This window comes from Lolium perenne, chromosome 5 (assembly GCF_019359855.2).
Source record: "Lolium perenne isolate Kyuss_39 chromosome 5, Kyuss_2.0, whole genome shotgun sequence".
NCBI lineage: Eukaryota > Viridiplantae > Streptophyta > Magnoliopsida > Poales > Poaceae > Lolium > Lolium perenne.
Window position 1 is genome coordinate 249,812,718 of NC_067248.2, and position 17,942 is coordinate 249,830,659.

The window sequence follows — 17,942 nt, forward strand, 5'->3', positions numbered from 1 at the left end:
GCTTGAGATTTTATCCATCTTTCATCTCATCACATCATTCTTCTCTCCGTACACTTGAAAACTTCATTCATACAAAACTACATTCATACAAAACTTCACACAATTCTCATTAGCAGCATTAGTGCAATCAAAATAAAAAATCCACTTGGGTTTAGTTCTAACATATATCAAACATCCATTAAAACATTAGTATAGTAGCAACTTCTTCAAAAAGCTCTTTCTATCAAAAGAACTAAAAAAGAAAGAGATTAAGAGGCAAATGCAAATAGTGGCAGAAATCTGTCAAAATATAACAGCAGGTAAAGATCGATTTTTTCGAAATCCCTCTGTTGCTCAGATCGAAAAATTCTCAGCTAATAATAGTTAGATATATAATAACCTGGGGCATATGCACAAAAATTGGCAGCCCAAATTACGTTTTGGCTGGGAATACAATTTTTTTTGGTGACAGCACAAAATCTGTTTCACGACAACAACTTCCCTAAATCTTACTTTCTTCCTATTAGAGGCTATTCTTGGCACAAAAACGAAATAAAAATGATAAGGAGAGGTTATTACAGAGGTAATAAATTCCAAGACTCAACAAAAGAAAAAATAGTGAAATAAAACATGTGTTATCTTTTAAGAGTACTTTTCTTTAACGCCTTTTAGCTAGATGCAGTATTTTGACAAGATGCTCACATAAGAAATATGAATTGAAGTAAAAAAGAGCATCAAGAAGAAAATTGAAAACACATTTAAGTCTAACGCACTTCCTATGCATAGGAATCTTGTACACAAATAGATTCACAAAGAACGAAGTGACAAGCATAAGAAGATAAAACACAAGAGTAACTTCAAAACTTTCAGCATATAGAGGTGAAACTTAATATTGTTGAGACACATAAAACCATGTTTTCCTCTCTCATAATAACTCTCAGTAGCATCATGAATAAAATAAACAATATAACTATCACATAAAACATTCTTATCATGAGCCCCATGCATAAAATAATTATTACTCCCCACGTAAGCATAGTCATTCTCATTAATTATAGTGGGAGCAAATTCAACAAAATAGCTATCATTATTATTCTCATCACCATAATCATCAAATATATATAGTAATCATAATTAATTTTCTCTTCAATAGTAGGTGGACTGAAATAACATAATCATCATTGTAATCATCATATATTGGAGGCATAGTATCATCATATTAAATTTCCTCCTCAAAAGTTGGGGAACTAAAAAGATCATTTTCATAAAACTAGATTCCCCAAGCTTAGGCTTTTCCATAGCATTAGCAATAATGGTGTCCAAAGAATTCATACTAATAACATTGCTACTAGCATGCAAGTAAAGTTCCATAGATTTTTTAATTTTCTCTTCAAACATCTCATGTACTAACTCAAGATAAATACAATAAAGCTCTCTAATTTTTTGTTGTTTTCCATTAAGCCTAACTAATGAAAATAAAAATAAGAAACAAAAAGATGTAACTGTAGAATCTAAAGATAAATACTATAAAGCTCTCTATTTTTTTGTTGTTTCCCATTAAGCCTAACTAGTGAAAATAAAAATAAGAAATGAAAAGATGTAACTGCAGAATCTAAAGAAAATAACTTCGAGCACTCACCAGCAACTAAAAGACTTAGTAGCCAGAGGATGTGAGCACCTATTACCTTACCTTCCCGGCAACAGCGCCAGAAAAAGAGCTTGATGTCTATGCACGCTTCTATTCTTGTAGACAGTGTTGGGCCTCAAAGTGCAGAGGTTTGTAAAACTGCAGCAAATTTCCCTTAAGTGGATCACCCAAGGTTTATCGAACTCAGGGAGGTAGACGTCAAAGATATCCCTCTCAAGTAACCCTACAATTAGGATACAAGAAGTCCCTTGTGTCCCCAACACACCCAATACACTTGTCAGGTGTATAGGTGCACTAGTTCGGCGAAGAGATAGTGAAACACAAGTAATATAGATGATTATAAGTGGTAATTGCAATGAAATAAAAATGGCAGCATGCAAACATGTAGCAGAACTGGTTGTAAACGCTGTTTTAATGCTTGGAAACAAGGCCTAGGGATCATACTTTCACTAGTGGACAATCTCAACAATGAAACCATAATTGAATATATACATATTATCACTTCACTATGCTACTCTGAACCACTCTCCGGTTTGATAATAAAAACCAATTCACTGTGTAGGGGCTGCATAAGCATTCCTTAAAGTTCGCATTCCCAATCTTTGGACGCCCCACACTATCACCATGAGCATACAAAGATGGTACTAACTAGTCACCACAATTTATAAGTATTTCTGTAAATTAAGCTTAAGAAACAAACACGGTGTGCACACTATCACCTTCACACCGTTGGACAAGGTGTCAACGGAGATTACGTAATAAAACCACTTGAGTAACACAATAATTGAAGCATAACATCTACTTATTCAACTAGATTACAAAGCTCATGATCACATAAATATCATACATGGAGAGATAGATAGACCACATAGCTACCGGTAAATCCCTCAGCCTCGGGGGGATAACTACTCACTCCTCGTCATGGGAGTCGACAATGGCGATGAAGATGGCGGTGGATTCGATGGAGATGGCTCCGGAGGCAATTCCCCGTCCCAGCAGGTTGCCGGAACAGAGACTTCTGTCCCCGGTGTCTTGTCTTCGGTGGCGGCGGAGCTACATAACTTTTCGTGGACGGAGGCTTGTATATTTAGGGTTTTTGCATCGGGTGGCATTTATAGGCGGATGGGCAAGGTCGGTGGAGGCCAGGGGGCCCACACCACCCCTAGGCGCGACTAGGGCATGGGTCGCGCCTAGGCTCTGTCTGGCCGCCCTGTGGCGCCTCTTCGTCCCCCCTCTGGGCTTAGTCTTCGTTATGGAAAAATAAGACCTTCGGCTTTTGTTTCGTCCAATTCTGAGAATATTTCCTGTACAATTTTTCTGAAATATAAAATCGCAGAAAATATGAAACTGGCACTGTGACATCTTGTCAATAAGATAGTGCCGGAAAATGTATAAAAGTGTAGCGAAGTGTAAACAAAACATATAGCAATTGGTGTAAAACAAGCATGGAGCATCAAAAATTATAGATACGTTTGCAACGTATCATGCGGCTGTGTACATAAGCTGTTGCGTTACAGCAGCAGCGCGGCGACCGGCGGCATACGGCTACCTGGACGGGTGTAGAAAATTGGACAGCCGGAAGCTTACGCATCCGAGATTCCGATCGACAGAGACTAGAGAGAGAGGAGAAGAGTACCATATCCAAGGGAAGAAGCAAGCAAACATAATAATGCATAATATATAGTTCATTACACACAATGCAGGTCACGAACCCAGAGCTAGACAAAATTCAACCACCAAACCGTGCTAATGAGACGAACTAGGAAACAGACCACGCACACACACGCGCGCCACAAAACCTAACTAGATCGAGCTAAGGAGCTGAGATACATGGAACGGAGGGAACCAACAAGAGCATATCATGGAACCGATCGACAACAAACATGAGCATCTCACTCGTCTCCAGCGGAGGCCGCTGCGCTGCTCGTCCCGGCTGAGCGCCAATGCACCCACTCCGGTGTCCCGCCGGGGTAGAAGTCCGACTCGATGAAGCGGAGGTGGCAGCGGCGCCTCGACGGACCGGCCCACCACTCCCATGGGCCAGCTGTGGGTGCGTTGGAGGGCCGCCCGTTCAGAAGGGATGACAACGGCGAGCTGGAGTGCCGCCTCGGCTGAAAGCGCGAGGGCGGCGAGCTGGAGGGACGCCTTGGCTGAAGGGGCGACGCCGAGCTGGAGGCCAGCTGGTGACGTGACCACGTCGCGGCCGCGCTCGAGGGCAGCCGGTGGCATTCGGCCACGGCGCTGCTCCTGCTCGACCTTAGAGATGTCCGGCGACTCGCCGTCGCGATGCAGCACGGGCTGGAGGTCGTCGGGAGGCGCCGATGACTGGCCTCTCTCGAGGTCGCCCTGTGATCATCGCACGTAACCCAGGAGGTCATCTAGATCCTTGCTCGGCGACGAGAAGCCAGCGCCGGACTGATGTCCGCTCTCCTGCCTAGGCGCACGCACGTTGTGCCGGATGTGGAGACGGGCAGCTTGTCGCTGCCGATGGAGCCGGAGGCAGCGCCTGCAGAGCCAGACGCCGAAGCAGATGGCGCCGACCACAGCCACACCGCCGAGTACAATTCCGGAAATCGTGTCGGCGTCAAGGGTGTGGCCGTGGCTGTGGCCATGCGTCATGGCGGGCACTTGGTGTAGAGACGGTCCATAGATTTCGTGGACCCTAGGGTGAAACGACACCAAGGACCCCTTTTCATAGTGGCTAAGCTTTTCTAGAATAGGGGGCAATGGCCCCCCTACTCTGAAACAATCCTTAAAGATATTCATTTATGTTTGAATCTATCTATATATTAAAGCAGAACGAAATAGAGGCACCACATTGATTGAGTCACTATTCATGCATATCTACATTGACGATGTCCGAACAATACTTGATAGTAAACATTATCTATCTATATATTAAAGCTGAACCAAATGAAAATAACAGACCAATTGTGTCACTATTGATGCACACCTACAGTGATGGCGCACGAACAATACTTGATCGTAAACAATATCTATCTATATATTAAAGCTGAGATAAATGGAGGCATCCCATTAATAAAGCTGAACCAAATGAAGATAACACACCAATTGTGTCACTATTGATGCACACCTACAGTGACGGCGCACGAACAATACTTGATCGTAAACAATATCTATCTATATATTAAAGCTGAGATAAATGGAGGCATTCCATTGATTGATTCACTATTCATGCACATCCAGAGTAACGACGCATGAACAATACTTGATACAACGTGCAGTAATTTATTCCATTGGTTTTTATAGTAATATTTTTACACATCTACGACTTCCGTAATAATTTCCCGACAGTCATTACCCAGTCGTAATTCTTCGGCGGTGCATATTTTTACGATGGTAGTAGCCGTGCATGAAAAATCCCTCTTCCCCGCCCCAGCGTGAATAGTGAGCAATAATTTTTTTAAATATTTTTTACAGTAATTTTCGTTATTAATTATTAAAGGTGAGACAAATGGAGGCACCACAACGATTGATTCACTATTCATGCACATATACATTGCCGACACACGAACAATACTTGATACAGTGTGCAGTAATTTATTTCATTGGTTTTTATAGTAATGTTTTCACACATCTATAACTTCCGTAATAATTTCCAGACGGTAATTACCCAATCGTAATTCTTCGGCGGTGCATATTTTTACGATGGTAGTAGCCGCGCATGAACAATCCCTCCCCCCCCCCCCCCCACCCCAACGTGAATAGTGAGCAATAATTTTTTAATATTTTTTACAGTAATTTTCGTTATAAATGTGTAATTATTTTTTTTATAGCGGTTTTCAGTATAAATCATCAGCAACAGTAATTTCTCGATTATAATTACCCAACTATAATTTTTTGGCAGTGCATACTTCTTCAACGATGATTTCACAATTGTGTTTTTCCTGCACGAATGTAATCCTTTTGACACAAATCTTCAAATGCAACTGTTATTCTTCGATGAGAATTATCCAACCATATTTACTGAATGGTGCGGTAGTTCTTTAACATAAATTTTACACTCTAACATTCCAACTATAAATACCTTGTTTTGTAGTATTTTCGGGATTCTCCTGAGAAACATACTCCTATATTCATCACTTATTTTATTCAATAAAAATACTAACACCTCCTTTGAGTAGTTTTTCGATAGTAATTTTTTGAAAGTAAGTGTTCGATCATTATTTAGTTCTTCTACCGTAAATGTTTCAACGGTACCCAAGTACTATGTAATTCTTAAATGGTAATTATTTGGTAGTCATTTTCCAATAATGATTGTTGGGGTTCTCCTGCAGTAACTTCAGGTGAACAAATACTCATTATTCACGTCATCTTTTATTCGAGAAAAATACTAATATTTTGTTCTATTAATCGACTCAGGATCATCCAACAGGAATACTATTGCCTTATTCGACAATAATGTAAAAAAAGCTTTTCAGTATTGGACACAAAATATACATTATTATTCACCGTCTCTTTTATTCATGACCATGCCATACCTTTTTTTATTAATCGCCTTATCGTCACCGTACGGGCCTTCTGCCCAGCTCCCCGAAAACAACGTTCGACTTGCATGTGTTAAGCATATACTCCACTATTTGTCGCATGTTTTATATATCACCTCATCATCACCCTAGCTCCACTATCTGTCTCATATTTTCTCCGAGAAAAAAATACTATATTCTATTATTGGTCGTTTCATAACTTTTATTGATCTAAACTAGCTATATACACCAAGAAATCAACACAACCTTCATAGTTATTACACATGCCACATCTTGATGGTGTACTGAAGATACACACATTTACGTCTCACCCAGCATCTGACATGTACGGTTATCGTTGCACATCTAGTGGTGTTCTTGCCCCAACAACCGTAGGATTTGAGGCTGAAACTATGCGCCTTCACAAAATATAGTCACATGAGGATAGATGTAGCATTTTGGTCAAAAAATGACATAGTATATATAGGGTCAATTACAAGTATAATCATCACTAATTTAAAGTATGAAGGTGTCCTTTTTCTAAGTAACTAACATACCCGTGAATTTTTTCGAAGACACCAAAGAAATCCCTGAATTAAATTAACTATATATGAGCTAATAGTTATAGCCTACTTCAATCTATTAATCTTTTTTTATATACTCCCTCCTTCCAAATTTAGGATGCATATTAGGTTTGGTTAAAGTCAAACTTTATAAAGTTGGTCTAACTATATGTGAAAATAGATTATTTTTTATAATATCAAATACATATAATATGATAATATATTTCATGGTGATTCTAATAACATTGAGATAATGGTGTAGATGTTGCTATAATGTTCTATATATTTAATTGAAGTTTACAAAATTTGAATTTGACCAAACCTAATATGCATCCTAATTTGGGAGAGAGGGAGTATAGTGCAACATAGACATGAAAATGGTTTTCAATTTTTACCATTATCAAAATATAATATTTTATGAAAAGTGGGGCGATTTCTATCATTCACATGAAACTGAATATAAAACATTCAGGTTCATAGAACCTAGACATATAACCCGATTTCTATCATTCGCATGAAACTGAATATAGAACATTCGGCTTCATAGAAGGCTTCTTTTATAGTACCTTTTAAAACACCTGAGGATAGGAGAGGTATGATTTAGGCAACCATTAGGATTAACATATTTAGATTTTTTTTTCGAAATGGAGGCAAAGCCCCAGCCTCTGAATCAATCGATGCATGCGGTAGCCCAACAAGACGTAGATAAGGGAAAAAATATATTAATACAGTACATTTAATCCCGTTGTCCACATTTGACACAAAAAAGAAACAATGTGGACGCCGGAAATATTTGTGCTAACATGGCCGAACTATCCAAGGTGCCGCATCTAGATCATCAGTTTTTATCCTCTTAGTCGGAATAAAAGTACATTGTATTAGGAATCTCGATAAAAAAGGATTTTGTCCCTTTGTATCTATCATAGTTTTTTTAGATGGTATCTATCATAGTTAATATCCAAACAAAAGTATGAACATGCAATTCTAACCGCTTGAGTACAACGCAATGCAGATTGTATCGATTGGACTTTTGTCGAGAAACATGCTAGAAGAATTGCCTATTCACATAGAAGGAAATGGTTAGAAAAAAAGCAAACAAAAACAAGGTACAGAGGAAGCAAACGTTCAATCAATTGAGAAATGGGAGAAAACGGCAAACAGAGACTAACATACCAAGATAATGCATAATATATAGTTCATTACACACAATGCAGATCACGAACCCAGAGCTAGACAACATTCGACCACCAAACCGCGCTAACAAGACGAACTAGGAAACAGACCACGCAAACGCACACGCACCACAAAACCTAACTAGATCAAGCTAAGGAGCTGAGATACATGGCAGGGAGGGAACCAACAAGAGCATATCATGGAACCGATCAAGAACGGACATGAGCATCTCACTCGTCCAGCTGGAGGCCAGCCGGTGACGTGACCACGTCGCGGCCATGGTCGAGGGCAGCCGGTGGCATTCGGCCACCGCGCTGCTCCTGCTCGACCTCAGTGATGTCCGGCGACTCACCGTCGCGCTGGAGGCCGACATCGCGACGCAGCACGGGCTGGAGGTCGTCGGGGGGGCACCGATGACTGTCCTTTCTCGAGGTCGCCCTGTGATCATCGCACGTAACCCAGGAGGTCCTCCAGGTCCTTGCTCGGCGACGAGAAGCCAGCGCCGGACCGACGTCCGCTCTCCTGCCTAAGCGCATGCACGTTGTGCCGGATGTGGCGACGGATAGCACGTCGCTGCCGATGGAGCCGGAGGCAGCGCCTGCAGAGCCAAACGCCGAAGCAGATGACGCCGACCACAGCCACACCACCAAGGACAATTCCGGCGAGGACAATTCCGGCGATCGTGTCGGCGTCAAGGGTGTGGCCGTGGCTGTGGCCACGCGTCATGGTGGGCACTTGGTGCAGAGACGGTCCATAGATTTCGGGGGCCCTAGGGTGAAACGACACCAAGGACCCCTTTTCATAGTGACTAAGCTTTTCAAGGGTAGGGGGCAATGGCCCCCCTACCCTGAAAAAATCCTTAAAGATACTCATTTGTGTTAGAATATATCTATATATTAAAGCGGATCTATATATTAAAGCGGAACGAAATAGAGGCACCACATTGATTGAGTCACTATTCATGCATATCTACAGTGACGACGCCCAAACAATACTTGATAGTAAATATTATCTATCTATATATTAAAGCCGAACCAAATGAAGATGACGCACCAATTGTGTCACTATTGATGCACAACTATATTGACGGCGCACGAACAATACTTGATCATAAACAATATCAATCTATATATTAAAGCTGAGATAAATGGAGGCATCACATCGATTGATTCACTATTCATGCACATCTTCAGTGACGACGCATGAACAATACTTGATACAACATGCAGTAATTTATTCCATTGATTTTTATATTAATTGTTTTACACATCTATGACTTCCGTAATAATTTCCCGACGGTAATTACCAATCGTAATTCTTCGGCGGTGCATATTTTTACGATGGTAGTAGCCGCGCATGAACAATCCATCTTCCCCCGCCCCAGCGTGAATAGTGAGCAATAATTTTTTTAAATAATTTTTACAGTAATTTTCGTTACTAATTATTAGAGGTAAGACAAATGGAGGCACCACAGCGATTGATTCACTATTCATGCGCATATACAGTGCCGACACACGAACAATACTTGATACAGTGTGTAGTAATTTATTTCATTGGTTTTTATAGTAATTTTTTCACACATCTATAACTTCCGTAATAATTTCCCGACGGTAATTACCCAATCGTAATTCTTCAGCGGTGCATATTTTTACGATGGTAGTAGCCGTGCATGAACAATCCCTCCTCCCCCTCCCGGCGAGAATAGTGAGCAATAATTTTTAAATATTTTTTCCAATAATTTTTGTTATAAATTTGTAAAAACATTTTATAGTAGTTTTCAATATAAATCATCATCAACAGTAATTTCTCGATTATAATTACCCAATTATAATTTTTCGGCAGTGCATACTTCTTCAACGATAATTTCACAATTGTATTTTTCCTATAGTGCACGAATAGTAATCCTTTTGACACAAATCTTCAACCGCAACGGTTATTCTTCGATGATAATTATCCAACTATATTTACTAAATGGTGCGGTAATTCTTTAACATAAATTTTACACTCTAACACCCCAACTATAAATACCTTGTTTTGTAGTATTTTCGGGATTCTCCTGAGAAACATACTCCTTTATTCATCACTTATTTTATTCAAGAAAAATACTACCACCTCCTTTGAGTAATTTTTCGACAGTAATTTTTTGAAAGTAAGTGCTTAACCGTTATTTTTTGCGGTAGTTCTTCTACCGTAAATGTTTCAACGGTACTCAAGTACTATGTAATTCTTCAACGGTAATGATTTGGTAGTCATTTTCCAATAATGATTGTCGGGGTTCTCCTGTAGTAACTTCGGGTGAACAAATACTCGAGTATTCACGTCGTCTTTTATTCGAGAAAAATACTTATATTTTGTTCTATTAATCGACTCGGGATCATCCAACAGGAATACTATTGCCTTATTCGACAATACCGTAAAAAAGCTTTTCAGTATTCGACACAAAAAATACATTATTATTCACCGTCTCTTTTATTTAGGGCTTTCTATTTTCGTGCCCTCAGGTACTTAGTTGTACTCAGTTTTCCCCAGCTCCTTAGTTTTTCCTCAGTTTTCCCCAAGCCCTTGTTTGAAACCCGCAGAAGCAGCTCAGACGGCAGGATTCCCGTTTAGTTGACCGTTCTGTCACGTGTGGGGCCGCGTCGTGTGGGGCCGCGTCGTGTGGGCCCGCGTCGCGTGGGGCTGGTCGAAAGGGACCGCGTGGGACAGGACGAGAAGCGTTTGGTTGCACGTGAGCAGGAGCTGGGTTCTGTCTCTCTCGGCCCCAAATTGGCATTATTAAGTGCACCTTTTTCCCCTCTTTCTCTCTGTCCTTTTCACCAAATTAGTATAAAATCTAGAGAAGCTTGCATTTCTGACTTTCTTCAATTATTTGTGCCTTTTGGCCCTCGTTGTTTGCCCAATATGGCAGCAAATCTAGTACTCCCTCTGGTCCATATGTATGTAGTTAAATCTAGAAGCAAATCTCCAGGATAATGTACGATAAATTCACAGTCAAAGTAAATCAAGAAAACTAAGTACGGCCAACAAAATATAGTAGACTAGGGATAGATAATCCCTAGATAATATGGATAGATAATAAGCTGCATACACAGCAGCCAACATAGTAACAGGTTCTTCACAGCACCATCATACTAACATAACAACAAGGGATCCCTAGCTAACAACAAAGGGATCCCAACAACAAACTAGGAGGCAGCAGCAGCAGCACACGTCCAGGACTCCGCCTACCCCATCCGGCTCTGCCTCCACTTGTTGCTCTTGCTCCCCTGGGGAGCCTAGGGCGGGAGCGGAGCCAGGCGCCCGCCGGAGAGCACCCCCCGCAGCACGCCGCGGAGGTGCATGCCGCGCGCCCGGTGCTAGGCGCGGAAGGAGGGGACGTTCACCGTCGTGCCGACCTTGGGGAAGGTGGTGCCGATGTTCTCGCATGCGTGATGAGGCAGTTGAAGTCCGTGGCGCCGAGTCTCCTGGTGCGAAGGGGCACTGTAGACCTCCTTGGCGAAGTAGGAGATGTAATGGCCGACCTGCAGCCTCCGCAAAGACTGGCGAGTCTTGACGTCCTCCTCCTCCTCGTCGCCGCCGACGTCGCCGCACATCCGATCCATATCAAACAGAAACTAGTGAATGAGTTGCAACGATGACTAACGTACATGATAACAAAGTTAAGAAAAACAGAGTCAGCCTCAGTTAGAGTGGACATGATTATATATCTACAGGGAAGGTGTAAGCGAACTAAAGCTCATGCACAACAGATTTGTACACAGCAATGGTTCGCTGAACCCTCCCTGTAAAAATTTGTGCCCAACCATTCATCATAGGCAAAGAAACAGATTCTAGATCTGAACTAGATCTGAACTTGAACACATTCGAGATTATTTGCAAAATTAAACGGTTGATATCTTTTGATTAGTGCATAAAATAACTGATTGAGATCCCATGATTACTTGCATAAATTAACTGATTGAGATCCAATATTACTTGCATAAATTAACCGAACAGCCGAACCCCAAATCTTAAACGAAATCAAGAAGTGATCAAAACAAAATGGAATAAAATCGACGCAAATATTAGCCCAATACTCATCCATCTACAGATCCATCTACATCAGCAAAAATAGGGTTCAAAAAGGAATGGGGAACAAAAAAGGAAGCAAACCGTAGTTACCTCGTTCCATGGGTCCTCCAGGGAGGTGTCGTAGGGGTTCGGGGGCGGGACGTACGGCACGGGGTCGTAGGGGTCCCATCCCGCCGGGATCTGACTGCCACCGGCGGCAGCAGCCTCCGATGCACCGGCGACGGCGGCGGCGGCGGCGACGTCCGTAGAGGGGACGGCGCCGAAGATGGAGGCGTCGCGCTTCGAGCCTACCTCGATGATGGGATTGACATTCTCCTTGTTCATCTCTCCGGCGGAGGAAGAGGAAGAGGGAGAGGGTTTTTTGCTTTGGAGAAGATGATGGGACGTGAGAGAGTTGGCGATGCGTGAGCGAGTGAGAGTGACAGAGAGAGTGCGAGGAGGCGTCTATAAAGGCGAGGGGTGGTTAATGCGACCCGCGTCCTACGCGTGCACAGGTGCACGTCTGCACGTCTTGGACTTCTGCAACGCGACACGCGTCCACGATTGCACGTCTAGACTTCTCCACCGCGACCTGCGTCTACGCGTCAACAATTGCACGTGTCCTCGAGTCTAACCCTGGAAATTTAGATATACTCAGGTATACCCTCGAGTCTTATACTAGCATTTTTTGTGTGCCCAAATTTCCCCTCGAGTGCTAATACTGGCTAGTGCAATATACTCAGTTTTACCCTCAAGTGGCTGATCAACAGAGAGTCAACAAATGGGATTAACTAGTTAAATGAGTCATTTAATGTGCAAAAAAATCCGAAAAAGAGTGGCACTTACTCATGGAGTCTTTACCACAAATTGCCACTTCTCAAATCATAGATAAATCGTAGATAAATCAAGTTTTACCACAAATTGTCACTTCTTAAATCACCTAGTAGCTATGAAGGTGCATGGTTTTCCACAATAAGCCCTTCCCAAAACAGCTTCCCCCAAATCATACTTTGTCTAAATGAGGCCACAATTCTCACACTGATGTATATTGGTATTGCAAATAGTTTGAGGTAGGCCAAGATGGGTTTCATTGTACAAAACACGCATTTTCCATTTTTTAAATCTCATATTTGAATCCCTTAGTCTATTTACTACTCAGGTGCCCTTGGTTTCTTGATAGTACTCAGTTTTGCCCTCTCTCTTCACAAATTCTCGCAGACGTGCAACATCGCCCTGATTGGTCTATCCCATGTCACGCGGATTGTGCCCGCCGACCGTTGATCGTATGATATAGGGAACGGGCAGGATAACCCCTCTCTCTCTCTGTTGGCGGTTAATTAGCTTCCACCCTCTAAGTATGCTGAAGAGCGGTTTTCTGTATTATTTTTCACGCGCTAAAATTATAAACTCTTTTAGGCGTTATTTTTCACGCAAAAAATGATAAACCATCACCGATTTGTTGTTGCCATTACTTTTCACGCAAAAAAAATGATAAACCATCACCGATTTGTTGTAGCCATTACTTTTCACGCAAAAATCATAAACCATCAACAATTTGTTGTAGCCATTACTTTTCACGCAAAAAAAAATGATAAACCATCACCGATTTGTTGTTGCCATTACTTTTCACGCAAAAAAAATGATAAACCATCACCGATTTGTTGTTGCCAATACTTTACACACAAAAAATCATAAACCATCAACAATTTGTTGTAGCCATTACTTTTCACGCAAAAAAAAAATGATAAACCATCACCGATTTGTTGTTGCCATTACTTTTCACGCAAAAAAATGATAAACCATCACCGATTTGTTGTTGCCATTACTTTTCACGCAAAAAATGATAAACCATCACCGATTTGTTGTTGCCATTACTTTTCACGCAAAAAATGATAAACCATCAACAATTTATTGTAGCCATTACTTTTCACGCAAAAAATCATAAACCATCTATCTTTGTATAGAATGATAAACCTATCACGTACGATTTTTGAGGTCATTTAGAGAAGGCAGAAAAAACCTAATTTGTTACAAAAGTTTGGCATACATGATGGCATACCTATAACAACAAGGAATATCTAAAAGGGAAAGTTTCAGAAAATTTGAAATTTAGGGTGAAAATGATGCCATACATGATGCTGTTTTTCGAGGTTTTGACCTGAAAATCAATTGGGTATTATAAAGGGAAATAAAAAGTTCGAAAAATATAAAAAACGAAACAATCTATCTATCTATGTATAGAAGATCAGCTGTATGAAATTTGAGGTTATTTAGAGAAGGTAGAAATAATCACCTTGTTAGAAAAGCTGGTTTCAGCGAGACGAAACGGCATGCGCTTAAGCAAAGTGATTTTTTCGAACATCTCCAAATTACCCCAAATTTTCCATACATGATGCCATACGTGTAACAACAAGGAACCCTATCTAAAAAGTGTCAAAAAAGTTTGCCCAACCGTATAGCTCTATCAAAAAGAACCTCACCATGGCGCTAGTATAATTTTGGGATAGTTACAAACTTTCGTTACCTAACCTTCAACATGAAACTTGTTTCAAATTCATTTTGGCCTACAAGAAACAAATCCCAACTTGATTCGAGCACCATAGCCTCCAAACGATGCCGATGCCGATATTGGCATGGTCAGAATGGCTATGCTCGCCGCCACTGCTAGGTCAACGTCGGGATGCACCCTCAATCCCGTCCCCTCATTCGATCACTGACACACCAGAGATACCGCCGAGGCCAATGCCGAACGTACATGCTGATGCCAATGCCGAACATGCATGCACGCCGCTGTGGGCACGGCCACGCCGACCCGCTATGCTGGACGCCACAGACCGCCGCGAGGTCTTTCCCTTCGCCACCACACTCTCCTAGCACCCACCTATACACGCCAGAAAGGAGAGACACTAGTTTTCTCTACATTGCTCGCGTTCGTGTCCGACACGGTCAGTCAAAGTTTTGAGGTGGTCGTCGATGTCGTCGACCATTTCTTCTCTTCTTTGCATGGTTAAACGCGTCTAGTTCATATCTATCTAATGCGTCTGGTCTCGCCTCATGCAGTTCTTTGTGGAGGTCGATCTCATCTCGGCACCCCGCATGCCACCTCCTCCGTGCCATCGCTGTAGAGCTCCGTTTAAAAATCTAATCCTACCCGTGTATTGCCCCTTGTATCAGCGTCATGGCCCCACTTGTCATTTGATATAGCGAAGCCCCACTCGTTCGCGTTTTGGTCAGGGATACAGCGATGCTTACGGTCAAACAAAGATGGATGGTCTGACGTGTCTTTGCAGGCTCTACGTGGCCCCACTAGTCAGAAGATAACGGTCAACCGTCGGGCAACCGGCCGTTACATCACACGTGATGGTTTCAGACAAACGCTTGGGTAAAACTGAGGAAAAACTAAGGAGCTGGGGAAAACTGAGCACAACTAAGGACCCGAGGGCACGAAAATAGAAATCTCTTTTATTTATTGACCAGGCCATACCTTTTATTTATTAATCGCCTTATCATCACCGTACGGCCGTACTCCACTATTTTCGCATGTTTTATATATCACCTAATCATCACCCTAGATCCACTATATGTCTCATATTTTCTCCGAGAAAAAATTACTATATTCTATTATTGGTCGTTTCATAACTTTTATTGATCTAAACTAGCTATATACACCAAGAAATCTACACAACCTTCATAGTTATTACACATGCCACATCTTGATGGTGTACTGAAGATATACACATTTACGTCTCACCCAGCATCTGACATGTACAGTTATTGTTGCACATCTAGGGGTGTTCTTGCCCCAACAACCGTAGGATTTGTGGCTGAAACTATGCGCCTTCACAAAATATAGTCACATGAGGATAGATGTAGCATTTTGGTAAAAAAAATGACATAGTATATATAGGGTCAATTACAAGTATAATCATCACTAATTTAAAGTATGAAGGTGTCCTTTTTCTAAGTAACTAACATACCCGTGAATTTTTTCGATAGAAGACACCAAAGAAATCCCTGAATTAAATTAACTATATATGAGCTAATAGTTATAGCCTACTTCAATCTATTAATCTTTTTTATATACTCCCTCCTTCCAAATTTAGGATGCATATTAGGTTTGGTTAAAGTCAAACTTGATAAAGTTGGTCTAACTATATATGAAAATAGATTAACTATTATAATATCAAATACACATAATATGATAATATATTTCATGGTGATTCTAATAACATTGAGATAATGGTGTAGATGTTGCTATAATGTTCTATATATTTAATTAAAGTTTACAAAATTTGACTTTGACCAAACCTAATATGCATCCTAATTTGGGAGAGAGGGAGTACAGTGCAACATAGACATGAAAATGGTTTTCAATTTTTACCATTATCAAAATATAATATTTTATGAACAGTGGGGCGATTTCTATCATTCGCATGAAATTGAATATAAAACATTCAGGTTCATAGAACCTAGACATACGGCCCGATTTCTATCATTCGCATGAACCTGAATATAGAACATTCGGGTCCATAGAAGGCTTCTTTTATAGTACCTTTTAACATACCTGAGGATAGGAGAGGTATGATTTAGGCAACGATCAGGATTAACATATTTCGATTTTTTTCGAAATGGAGGCAAAGCTCCAGCCTCTACATCAATCGATGCATGCGGCTTTTATTACTTTATTAACATATTTAGATTAGACCCAATAGCCCAATAAGACGTAGATAAGGGAAAAAATATTAATACAATACATTTAATCCCGTTGTCCACATTTGACACAAAAAAGAAACAATGTGGACGCCGGAAATATTTGTGCTAACATGGCCGAACTGTCCAAGGTGCCGATGAGGGCTGGAACCGCACCTAGATCATCAGTTTTTATCCTCTTAGTCGGAATAAAAGTACATTGTATTAGGAATCTCGATAAAAAAGGATTTTGTCCCTTTGTATCTATCATAGTTTTTTTTTTGAGATGGTATCTATCATAGTTAATATCCAAACAAAAGTATGAACATGCAAAAAAGAAATGGAGGCCGATTTTTTTGAGACAATACATGCATACAGATGTAACTTCTTGTGCGCCAGTTATATTTATGGAAGCTATTTTGCTTCAATATTTTCGCTGAATTGGTTTATCACCTAAGTATGTATTTTCTTTGTGTGCAGTTGTTTCTTTAATAATATTCTTTTAATTGAAGAGTGTTTTCCCGCTGATTTATCAATGCGAAATGTGGACCTAAACCATGAACCACGACTTTTGTATTCATATTCATCGTCAGGATGAGTGCCTTCTATAGGGAGATATGTTAGCACTTCTTTCGAGCTTTTAAATAATACTACCTCCGATTCAATGAATAAGGTTTATATTTTTTTAGAAAAATTAAACTATGTAAAGTTTGACCTAGTAAGGGAAAATCCAATGATAACTAGACCCACACACACCCCCAAGGTCGTAGTAACCGTAACCGCGTGGGACACATAAGCTGCACTTGATACCGATGACAATCGTCATTTCGTCGAGGTTTTCCACCGGAAGCCACACACGCTCCCGCTCCGCGCAGCGGTACACCATGTGTCGTTGTTCCCGGTAGTCATGGTAACTGTTGTAGTTTGGTGGATTCCGGCTGTTCACCATAAGAATGCCGTCGTGGGACTCAACAAGGACTGCAAGCACCTTCTCCTGCAGCGGGTTCGTGAGCCGCCGCATTCGCAGGCTACCCCCGCCATCAGGTGCCCACGCGTTTAACTCGGCGTAGCAGCTGATCGTGTAGAAGGCGCCCTTATGAAGAATGACGTCGAGGTACGTGTGTGGCATTCCCCTCGGAGGGCGCAGCGTCGCCCACGTTGTGGCGCCAGGCCTAAGGTATGACATGCCACGTCCGTTAGTGTGGAGCAGGATCACGGCATAAGTGCCCAGCCGGCGTCCCGGAGCCAACGCCGCCTTGTGGAACATGTTCCTCCCAAAGCGAAACTTGTACCTGAGCTCTAGCATCTTCTTGTCGGTGCGGGTGGAGTCTATGAAGGGAGGCAATGGGAAGC